At 38.5% G+C, this 9,307-nt stretch overlaps 1 protein-coding gene across 1 annotated transcript in view; it reads right to left on the reverse strand.

The window, feature by feature from the left end:
- psmb10 (proteasome 20S subunit beta 10) overlaps positions 1-8,948 on the reverse strand; it is a 51,952-nt gene extending 43,004 nt beyond the window's left edge. The window contains exon 1 of the mRNA XM_036133588.1: positions 8,776-8,948. The gene's annotated coding sequence lies outside the window, so the exon portion shown is untranslated. The remainder of the gene's footprint in view (positions 1-8,775) is intronic.
- Positions 8,949-9,307: the final 359 nt, after the last annotated feature.

A 9,307-nucleotide genomic window follows, 5' to 3' on the forward strand; every position in this document is an offset into this window, starting at 1 on the left:
TGAAAGATCTTCTCCTCCTGCTGCAGAGGACATATCTACAGCTGACAGGCTAGTAGAGGTGTCAATGACAGCTGGTAGGGACTCTGTGTAATCCTGTGCAGTCACATTGCCTCTGCATGATTTGACAACCCCACACCGGGCCATCAGCTTCCTGAAAATGTACTTGAACTGGCTGGCATTAGGATTGTTATTCCAGCCCCCTTAAGAAAAACACAAGGTGTATGAGTATAGTACAAAGATTGACTGAGTAACTGCAGATTTGCCACATTTAAGACGGCGGACGCTCTGACGCATCGCAGCATAGGCAGAACCCGCCCAATGACGCGTCTACGTATATAATGTCTATGTTCACCGGATTCAGTGTCTGAAAACATAAAGCACCACTTTCCTGAATTGACGTGTATTGACTGCAGCTGGTCTGACCTAAGATGGCCGCTCTGTCGGCACCACTGAGCTATATTATAAACGGGAGTGCTAATCGCCCGCTGTTAGAACGAGTCACTTTGAAGCCACCAGCCGCCATATTGGTACTCCCTATTTTCCTCCAGTAACTAGGGAATATGTGCGCTACAGCAACGAATAACGATGATTTTCTCATGTTCAGGGGGGCTTAGAACTTTTAAAATGTCAAATGCCATATACTTTTATGTTATGTTCTAAAACTATCAAGTTCTGAGAAAGTCAAGTGCTGAAATATTTTGCATTTTATTTATTTAACATTTATAAATATATAAATAACAATATACAAAAGCATATATTTACATATGTATACATATATATATACATATATACATATACACATACTTATATATACAGACAGTATATATATATATATATATATATATATATATATATATATATATATATATATATATATATATATAGTGTCGGGGAGTAACGGATTACATGTAACAACGTTACGTAATTTAATTACAAAAAAAGAGTAACTGTAATTCGTTACAGTTACAATGAGAAAATATGTAATTCAGTTACAGTTACTTCCGAAAATATTAAGAATTACAAATTTAGTTAATTTTTTTTTTTTTTAAATATAAAGAAAAACCTTTGCGAAATATGTAATGATATTTTTATTGCTTCGCGCCCTGTATCGCCATTTCCCGCTACGGCTCCTTGTGTCTATCACTCTGATGATCCATCCTGTGCTGGTGGAGGGTCCGTGTACCTTCAGGCAATAGGGTGTTTTCAGCTGACGTCACGCTCACGTGACTACTCAGCGCGTCCGCCATATTGGGTGGCAGTCGTTTCGCACCGTTGACCTGCATTGTATGACGCCTTAGGCAGTATTGGAAGTGAACAATGGGGAAAACGTGTTTAATGGTTGGTTGCACGGCCCGTGGAGGTGGAGATCAACGCTTTCTATCGCCTACCAGCCGTAATCGTGAATCAGTGTGAAAAAAAAAAAACAGCTGTCTGAACAACGCCGTCACCTATGGCTGACACGGATATCCAGGTCCGATTTGGACGGTGTTAAGCTGGAATACGCCAGAGTCTGCGGTGCTCACTTTGTCACAGGTAATTAACTGTTAAGTATTTAAAACATATAAGAAGAATATATTAATAATAGGGCTTGGGCGTTATGACTTATTACTTTCCGCGGCTGCCATGTTGACTGCCTCCGCCGCCTCTACTGCCTATTACTACCGCATACTGTACTCCCTCTCTCAGCCGTGTTTTAATTTGATTAATTTCACCTTAACTTGATTTCAACCATGGTAAACCGTTGCTGTATAGTGGGCTGTAACAGCGCAACACATGATCGCCATGGGAAAAACATAGAAACAGATTAACTTTCCACCGCTTTCCTGCCTGGAGGCGCAACCACGGAGAACAACTGTTAGCGATAACAAAGAGTTGTCGGCTCGCTTGGATCGCGGCTGTAAGTCGACCGAACATAACTTTCCACAGTATCCCGATGTCAATGAGAGTGTGTTCTAAACCTTTGAAACACATAGCAGCAAGTTAAAAGTACATTACATGCGCGAGTGGTTGTTAGCGCTAACGGTTAGCATGAGCCAGAGCCCGTCTGAGCGCAGCTTACCTTTGAACGAGTTGCTGTGTTCCCACTGTTTGCTGGCTTTATGATCTGCAGCTCCTACCGGCGCCAATACGGTAAATACAACTTAATTTTGCACTGGTCATTGTTCTGCTTAAATAATTAAAGCCGCGAGCGGCGTCGATCGGCCTTGCAGCCAACCGCCGCCGGCGGGCGGTGCAACACATTTGCGTCGGATTGTTTACATTTTTACCATCTTATTAAAACTCACCCGTCCACGTATGATGGCGATTTCCTTGATGTACATAACCAGATGTGAACTGGTTGTGAGCCTCTAGATCCTTGTAAGCTCTCATTTCCTCAAGACTGTGCAGAGGGTTTTCACTGAACACCAGGTAATGCACTATGTCGCCGTGCTCTACATTTGGCCAATCATCTGGATTACGGCTAAACAAAGCACCTTGGAGGGCATACGGGTCCATATGGTCGATCACGGAACATTTCCTCAGATATACGTCCTTATCTGGTCGCTCTAGCGTGCTGGCGTACTTATCCATTCGCGATACGATAATACGTGTAAGACAACTAGAGATAAGGAAGTGTGCCACCCAATATGGCGGACCGGAAGTTGGCCAGTGACGTCAGTGAAAACACCCTATTCGATTTTTTTCCGGAAAACCAAAACGGAAAACGGAAACTACTTCCGTTTTCTCGTTTTTCCATTTAAAATAAAAAACGGGAAAATGGAAAACAAAGCCGTTTTTCCGTTTTTGTCAACACAATTTAGAAACGAAAAACCAGAAAAACTTAATGAAAAAAACGGCCCGTTTTTCGATTTTGCCCATTCATTTTTCCATTTTCTTCTTCAGATTGAAAGACGAAGAAGGTCTTCACGGCTGGCCCGGAAGTGCAGAAAATTTTTTCAAAATAAAAGCCTAGATGTATGCGTAACATAATGCAAGCCTGAAAAAAAATAATGAAGCGGAGAGATGTCTTTTGAATAAAAAGAGAACCTTTTTACGTTGCAACATGATAGTTTATCGTAAAAAACGTGAGTTTTAATACGTTATTGTGTGTTTTATTGGGGGGGGGGGGTGGTAATGTCTCGGCAGGATGAAGGTTGAGATTAAAACCTGTTGCTGTTAAATGTGACAACAAAGATTATGTAATGTAAAAATCTAAAATAGCATGAGTATGGGGAAAACTCAGCAGAATGAACTTATTTTTAATCAGTTGAATGATTAAAATTTGTTTTTTGAAGCAGCAACATCCCTACCAGTAGTATAACGTCACATTGTGGGGATTTGGTATAAGCAGTTGTTTAAGTAAATAGTGTAACACTTCAATAAAATATTAACCACTTGGTCTCATATAAATGTATGAAATAACCACAAATCTTCAATATTTCAAGCCAAAATAAATATTAAAAATTCTTAGTACCTTAAGGGAAATTTAAATATATTAAAAAAAATCAATCAAAAATATAGTAGAAGAATGTGAGCTGCTGGCAGGAAGGATCTTGAGGAGCTATCATCTTAAAGAACATGAAGAAGTCCCTTGCTCTTTTGATTCTTCACTGTGTTTTGGAGAGGAGGAAGTTATCCATTATCTTCAGTAGCTTATGCAGCATTTTTTTCTGGACAATCAGCTCAGCGGTTCCAGTAGTGGATCCTCAGCACAGGACCAGCTTTCTGGATCGGTTCTTTCAGCAAATGAGCAAATAATTGCACTTTCTAAAACAGACTTAGAAAAGATGGGCAATGCAGCTTATCTAGCTATTGGTTAGATTGGATCTCAGTTTTCTTATGAATAAGAATCTCCATCTATAGGCTATTCAATAAGAGAGATTGTAACACTTGTTTAGTAAAAATGTAATCAAAAATTTCCATCAAGGAGAGAGGAAGCACTGAGGAACTCCCGTGAAAGCCGCTATAGATGCTTTTCTAGTCCAGACAGGGAACAGTTTCACTTTTAATTAGCATCTTTTGTATGACAAATAGGAAATATATGAGGCACTCTATCCCGGTGGCAGTAGGGGAGACCGGGGCTAGTTGTCACATTGCAATTATCTTCTCCATCAGAGGGTGCAACCAAAAAGTGGAATAGTAGTTTTCTTCCTTTGCATGGTCAGGTCTCACGGACTGAGTGAGAAGAGGACAGGACATTGTAAGTTTAAATTAGCACCAAGTGACCATTTTCCACTACCCAAAGTAAAAAAAATGTAAAAATATTAACTCTTTATTTTTTTTAATTACTTTCATTCAGATAAAAATTCTAGCAGTTATACATATGGACTTGTTAAAGTAGATATTAAGGCATCCGGTCATACCTCAGTCATTGTTTTGATTAAGCCTAACATTAAGATAGAGCTATTCAATTCAATTTTATTTATATAGCGCCAACTCATGAAACATGTCATCTCAAGACACTTTAAAAAGTCAAATTCATTCATATTATACAGATTGGTCAAAAAAAAAAAGTCCTATATAAGGGAACCAGTTGATTGCATCAAAGTCCCGACAAGCAGCATTCACTCCTAGGGAAGCGTAGAGCCACAGGGAGAGTCTTCTGCATTGTACATGGCTTTGCAGCAATCCCTCACACTGAGCAAGCATGAAGCAACAGTGGGAAGAAAAACTCCCCATTAACGGGAAGGAAAACCTCCAGCAGAACCAGATCCAGGCTCAGTATGAACGCTCATCTGCCTCGACCGACTGGGGGTTACAGAAGACAGAGCAGAGACACAACAAGAGAGACAAACAAGCACAGAAGCACACATTGATCTAGTAATCTGTTCTACATTAGATGTATCGGGTGAGCCGTCTTCTCTGGATAATGTCATAGTTAACAGAACGCCAGACCAGGTGTACCTACTATGAAGAAAAAAGAGAGAGAACAAAAAAGTTAAAAGTTGAAATGACAACAGTAATTTTAATGCAATGCAAAACTGGAGAACAGGAGAAATCAGTAGAGTGAGAAAAATAGGCCCTGATGTCCTCCAGTAGCCTAAGCCTATAGCAGCATAACTATAGAGGTAGCTCAGGGTATGAGCCACTCTAGTTATAAGCTTTGTCAAAAAGGAAAGTTTTAAGATTAGCCTTAAAAGTAGCATTAGCAAAAAAAGCTAGCATTAGCAAACATGGTCATTTGGGGCAACTTGTCACATGTAACAACTTACCCCAAAATGATCATTTTTAAAAAATAATTTAAATCCATACATCCTACTAAATATTTTAAATTTTTTTACAGAAAAAAGAGCGATTTAAAAGAGAGGACAAAGTGAGAAGATGGTCAGGAGTTATAAAAGAAAAACAGAGCATGGCCGTGCAGCACCTGACGTGATGCTGAGGGCAGTCAGGCAGGTGACCCTAGGTCACAAGTCGAACAGGAGTACAGCGAAGGACTTTAATGTCAATTACCGCACTTTGAGGTGATACTGTAAAACATTCACACCAGCGGAAATTCAGGGTCAGACAGCTATCAATCAATGTTTCATAATATTTCAATTTATTTCATATGATGCATGTACTCCTGGCAATTCAATCTACATAAGCTATGCTAAAACTGCAACTCAGATGAGGAGTCTGACTCTGAGATTTTCTTTTGTTTGTATTCAAAGTTTAAGTGTCAGTTTCGTAATACATGTTGCATGTTTATTTCATAAATAGTAAAAGTGAGTTATTGTCATTTATTCACTTAACATTAAAAATAACAACAAAATTCATTTTGCCCTTTTTTTATTGTTTGCAAAACCCCGTGTGACAACTCACCCTTTGGAGGGGCAACTTGTCACATGGTGACAATCTCCATTAGATCGCTTAAAACTCTGCACAGGAATAAGATATGAAAAATACCAGAATACAAAATATATACCTGAGACTTTGCTCTTTCATCTGGTACATATGTTTTTTATATATGGTGTTTTGATTCCAATATTTATGTATGAGTGTAAAAAGTGCCCCGGTCTCCCCTATTGTTTTTGTTGTTGGTGAAGATAAATCAATTAAATCAATAAAAACAACTTTGTTTCTCTGTTAGCTTCAACAATATATAATGTTCACTAAAAACAAGACACATATAGACAGTAATCCTATGTGAAGGTGGGTTTTGCTTGATGAGAAAAAACTTCAAATAAACTTTGCTATATATATATATATATATATATATATATATATATATATATATATATATATATATATATATATATATATACTGTTTATTCACTAATGTCTAACAAAGCTCTGATGCCTTCACGGAGCAGATGCGGTTTTGGAGAGACTAAGTCACAAAGACTTGGACGTGTAGACCTGTATCTCTCTACCTAATTTTAGAAAAATCACATTCCAATCAAAAATATAAACGATATCTGTTCATCTTACTTGTGAAAAGTTATTCCTTGAGCCCTGACGTAAATAGTCCCTCGATTTAAACAAAAATGAGCCGCACAGTGCTGAGGCATCATTAGTGTGTTCAGCTTGAATCAGCAGGTTAGGGTAGCAAGTCGACCGCCCCAAGATGGCGGCCGTAATTCCCGCGCAGCGACAGTCAATGCGGGGTCTACTCTTATATTATGTCTATGGTAATAAAGGCAGACAGAGCAACTCTGCACGTATTTTCTGCAGTTTACGGTGCAATAACCGGTGATAACTGCTGAAAGTAGATTACATGGTGCAGATCACCATTTTGAGCAGAGATTGGTTCTGAAGACGAGCTTTTACACGTTGATAACATTGCAGAAACCCAACCCATAAACTGTACTTTAATGCTAATTAATTTGTTTTCTCTGTATTTGACAAACGAAGGACCTGGAGTTACTAAACAGTTGCTAAACAGTCTCTTTCAAGGTATTAAGCTCCTGCCCAGTTACAAGCAAAGTGTAAGACTGGAATGACCTGGAGATTTAAAACCTTCTTCCAGGCTTAAACTCTATGAATATGGATATAAACAGCAAGCAAAAATATTCAAAGAAGTTGTTGTTGGTGTGAAAGCTCAGAATTAGATGTGTGTGTGAGAGAGAGTGAAAAAACGAACAATAAAACTTATGACTTTATTGAAATGTAAAATGTTTATTATGCCTAATACCATGTCTATCTTTAAGAGGCAAAAAAATATATCGGCATGGTATTTATTTACACATTTATTTACACATTGTGTAAACATCAGGGCGTCATGATTAGTCATTTAGCCGTCATAGTCCAGAGTTTAACATTTGGCACCAGGATGTTTTCATTCCAATTCTCAAAAGTGCTTGAAAAATAACAAAATAAAAATATTTTTTGTACAAGCATGTATTTTATTAGTGTCATTTATTGCAAAATTGCATATTAAAATGCCCAAACAGGCTATTACACTTTCAGAAATAAAAGGATAAAACATAGAATTAATTTGCAAATAATATCGAGTTAACTATCAACATTATGTGATTAACCGAGGAAATGATCCCCCACTCTGTTTTTTTTGCAAATCGCACACTGGTTCTACTGAATAGACTGTTAGCTGCTTTTTTTCTTGCCATAATACAAATTCTAAGTAAAGAAAAACAATTGGCCATCATTACTTTAAGAAATTAAGGCCAGTCAGTCTGAAAAATTGGGAAAACTTTGAAAGTGTCCACAAGTACAGTGGCAAAAACCATGAAGCACTAGAAAGAAAGTGGCTGACATGAGGACCGCCCCAGGAAAGGAAGACCTAGAGTCACCTCTGCTGCGGAGGATAAGTTCATCAGAGTCACCAGCTTCAGAAATCACAGGTTAACAGCAGCTCAGATTAGAGAGGAGGTCAACGCCACACAGAGTTCTAGCAGCAGACACATCTAATAACTGTTAAGAGGACACTGTGTGAATCAGGGCTTCATGGTAAAATAGCTGCTAGGAAACCACTGCTAAGGACAGCCAACAAGCAGAAGACACTTGATTAGGCTAAAGAACACAATGAATGGACATTAAACCAGAGGAAATCTGTGCTTTGGTCTGATGAGTCCAAATTTGAAATCTTTGGTTCCAACCATCGTGTCTTTTTACGACGGAGAAAAGGTGAACGGATGGACTCTACATGCCTGGTTCCCACCGTGAAGCATGGAGGAGGAGGTGTGATGGTGTGGGGGTGCTTTGCTGGGTTAGGGGATTTATTCAAACTTAAAGGCATACTGAACCAGCATGGCTACCACAGCATCTTGCAGGTACATGCTATTCAATCCGGTTTGGTTTAGTTGGACCATCATTTATTTTTCAACAGGACAATGACCCCAAACACACCTCCAGGCTGTGTAAGGGCAATTTGACCAAGAAGGAGAGTGATAGGGTGCTGCACCAGATGACCTGGCCTCCACAATCACCAGAACTGAACCCAATCAGGATGGTTCGGGGTGAGCTGGACCGCAGAGTGAAAGCAAAAGGGCAAACTAGTACCTCTTGAAGCTCATCAAGAGAATGCAGAGTGTGTGCAAAGCAGTAATCAGAGCAAAAGGTGGCTACTTTGAAGAACCTAGAATATAAGATATATTTGCAGTTTCACACTTTTTTGATAATTATATAATTCCACATGTGTTAAAGCACAATGAATTCAACATTCAAAGTGAATATATATATATATATATATATATATATATATATAGAGAGAGAGAGAGAGAGAGAGAGAGAGAGAGAGAGAGCGAGAGAGAGAGAGAGAGAGAGAGAGAGAGAGAGAGATCGTTTTCGAAAACGGCCGTTTTTCTGTTTTTTCTATGTTGAATTATACCGTTTAATCAAACTGATAAAAAGTACCTTGGTCGAGCCGGCGTGTGTTGTGAAACAGCAAAACTGTCTTAGGCGGAGAATCAAATGCGCGTCTACACAGCTCAGCGTTCCCAGTGTTGCGTTCGTGAGCGTCGGAAAGCTATGGTGCATTCAGGAGCATGGGACATTTCAGTTTTACAACGAAAAAGGCAGAAAACGGAACCGAACTTAACTCATAGAATAATGTATTTATCCAGAAACAGTGTGGGCTTTCTTACAATACTGAATGCTCAATAATTGTATTTCTGTTCTGCTAGCTTTTTATTCTAAAAAATCTATAATATTCCAGCAGCAAATTATCAAAGTTTTTCAAAGCCTGTTTAAAAGCTCCAAATGGGGCTTCAGATAATACAGCAACAATTGTGCTGTCATTGTTTTACAGGGCAGAATTTGCATTTGCTGACTCTTGTCCTTTAACTACTGATGGATGGTAACTTACCCAACACTATATATATATATATATATATATATATATATATATATATATATATATATATATATATATATATATATATATATA

This window comes from Fundulus heteroclitus, unplaced genomic scaffold (assembly GCF_011125445.2).
Source record: "Fundulus heteroclitus isolate FHET01 unplaced genomic scaffold, MU-UCD_Fhet_4.1 scaffold_64, whole genome shotgun sequence".
NCBI classification, from domain to species: domain Eukaryota; kingdom Metazoa; phylum Chordata; class Actinopteri; order Cyprinodontiformes; family Fundulidae; genus Fundulus; species Fundulus heteroclitus.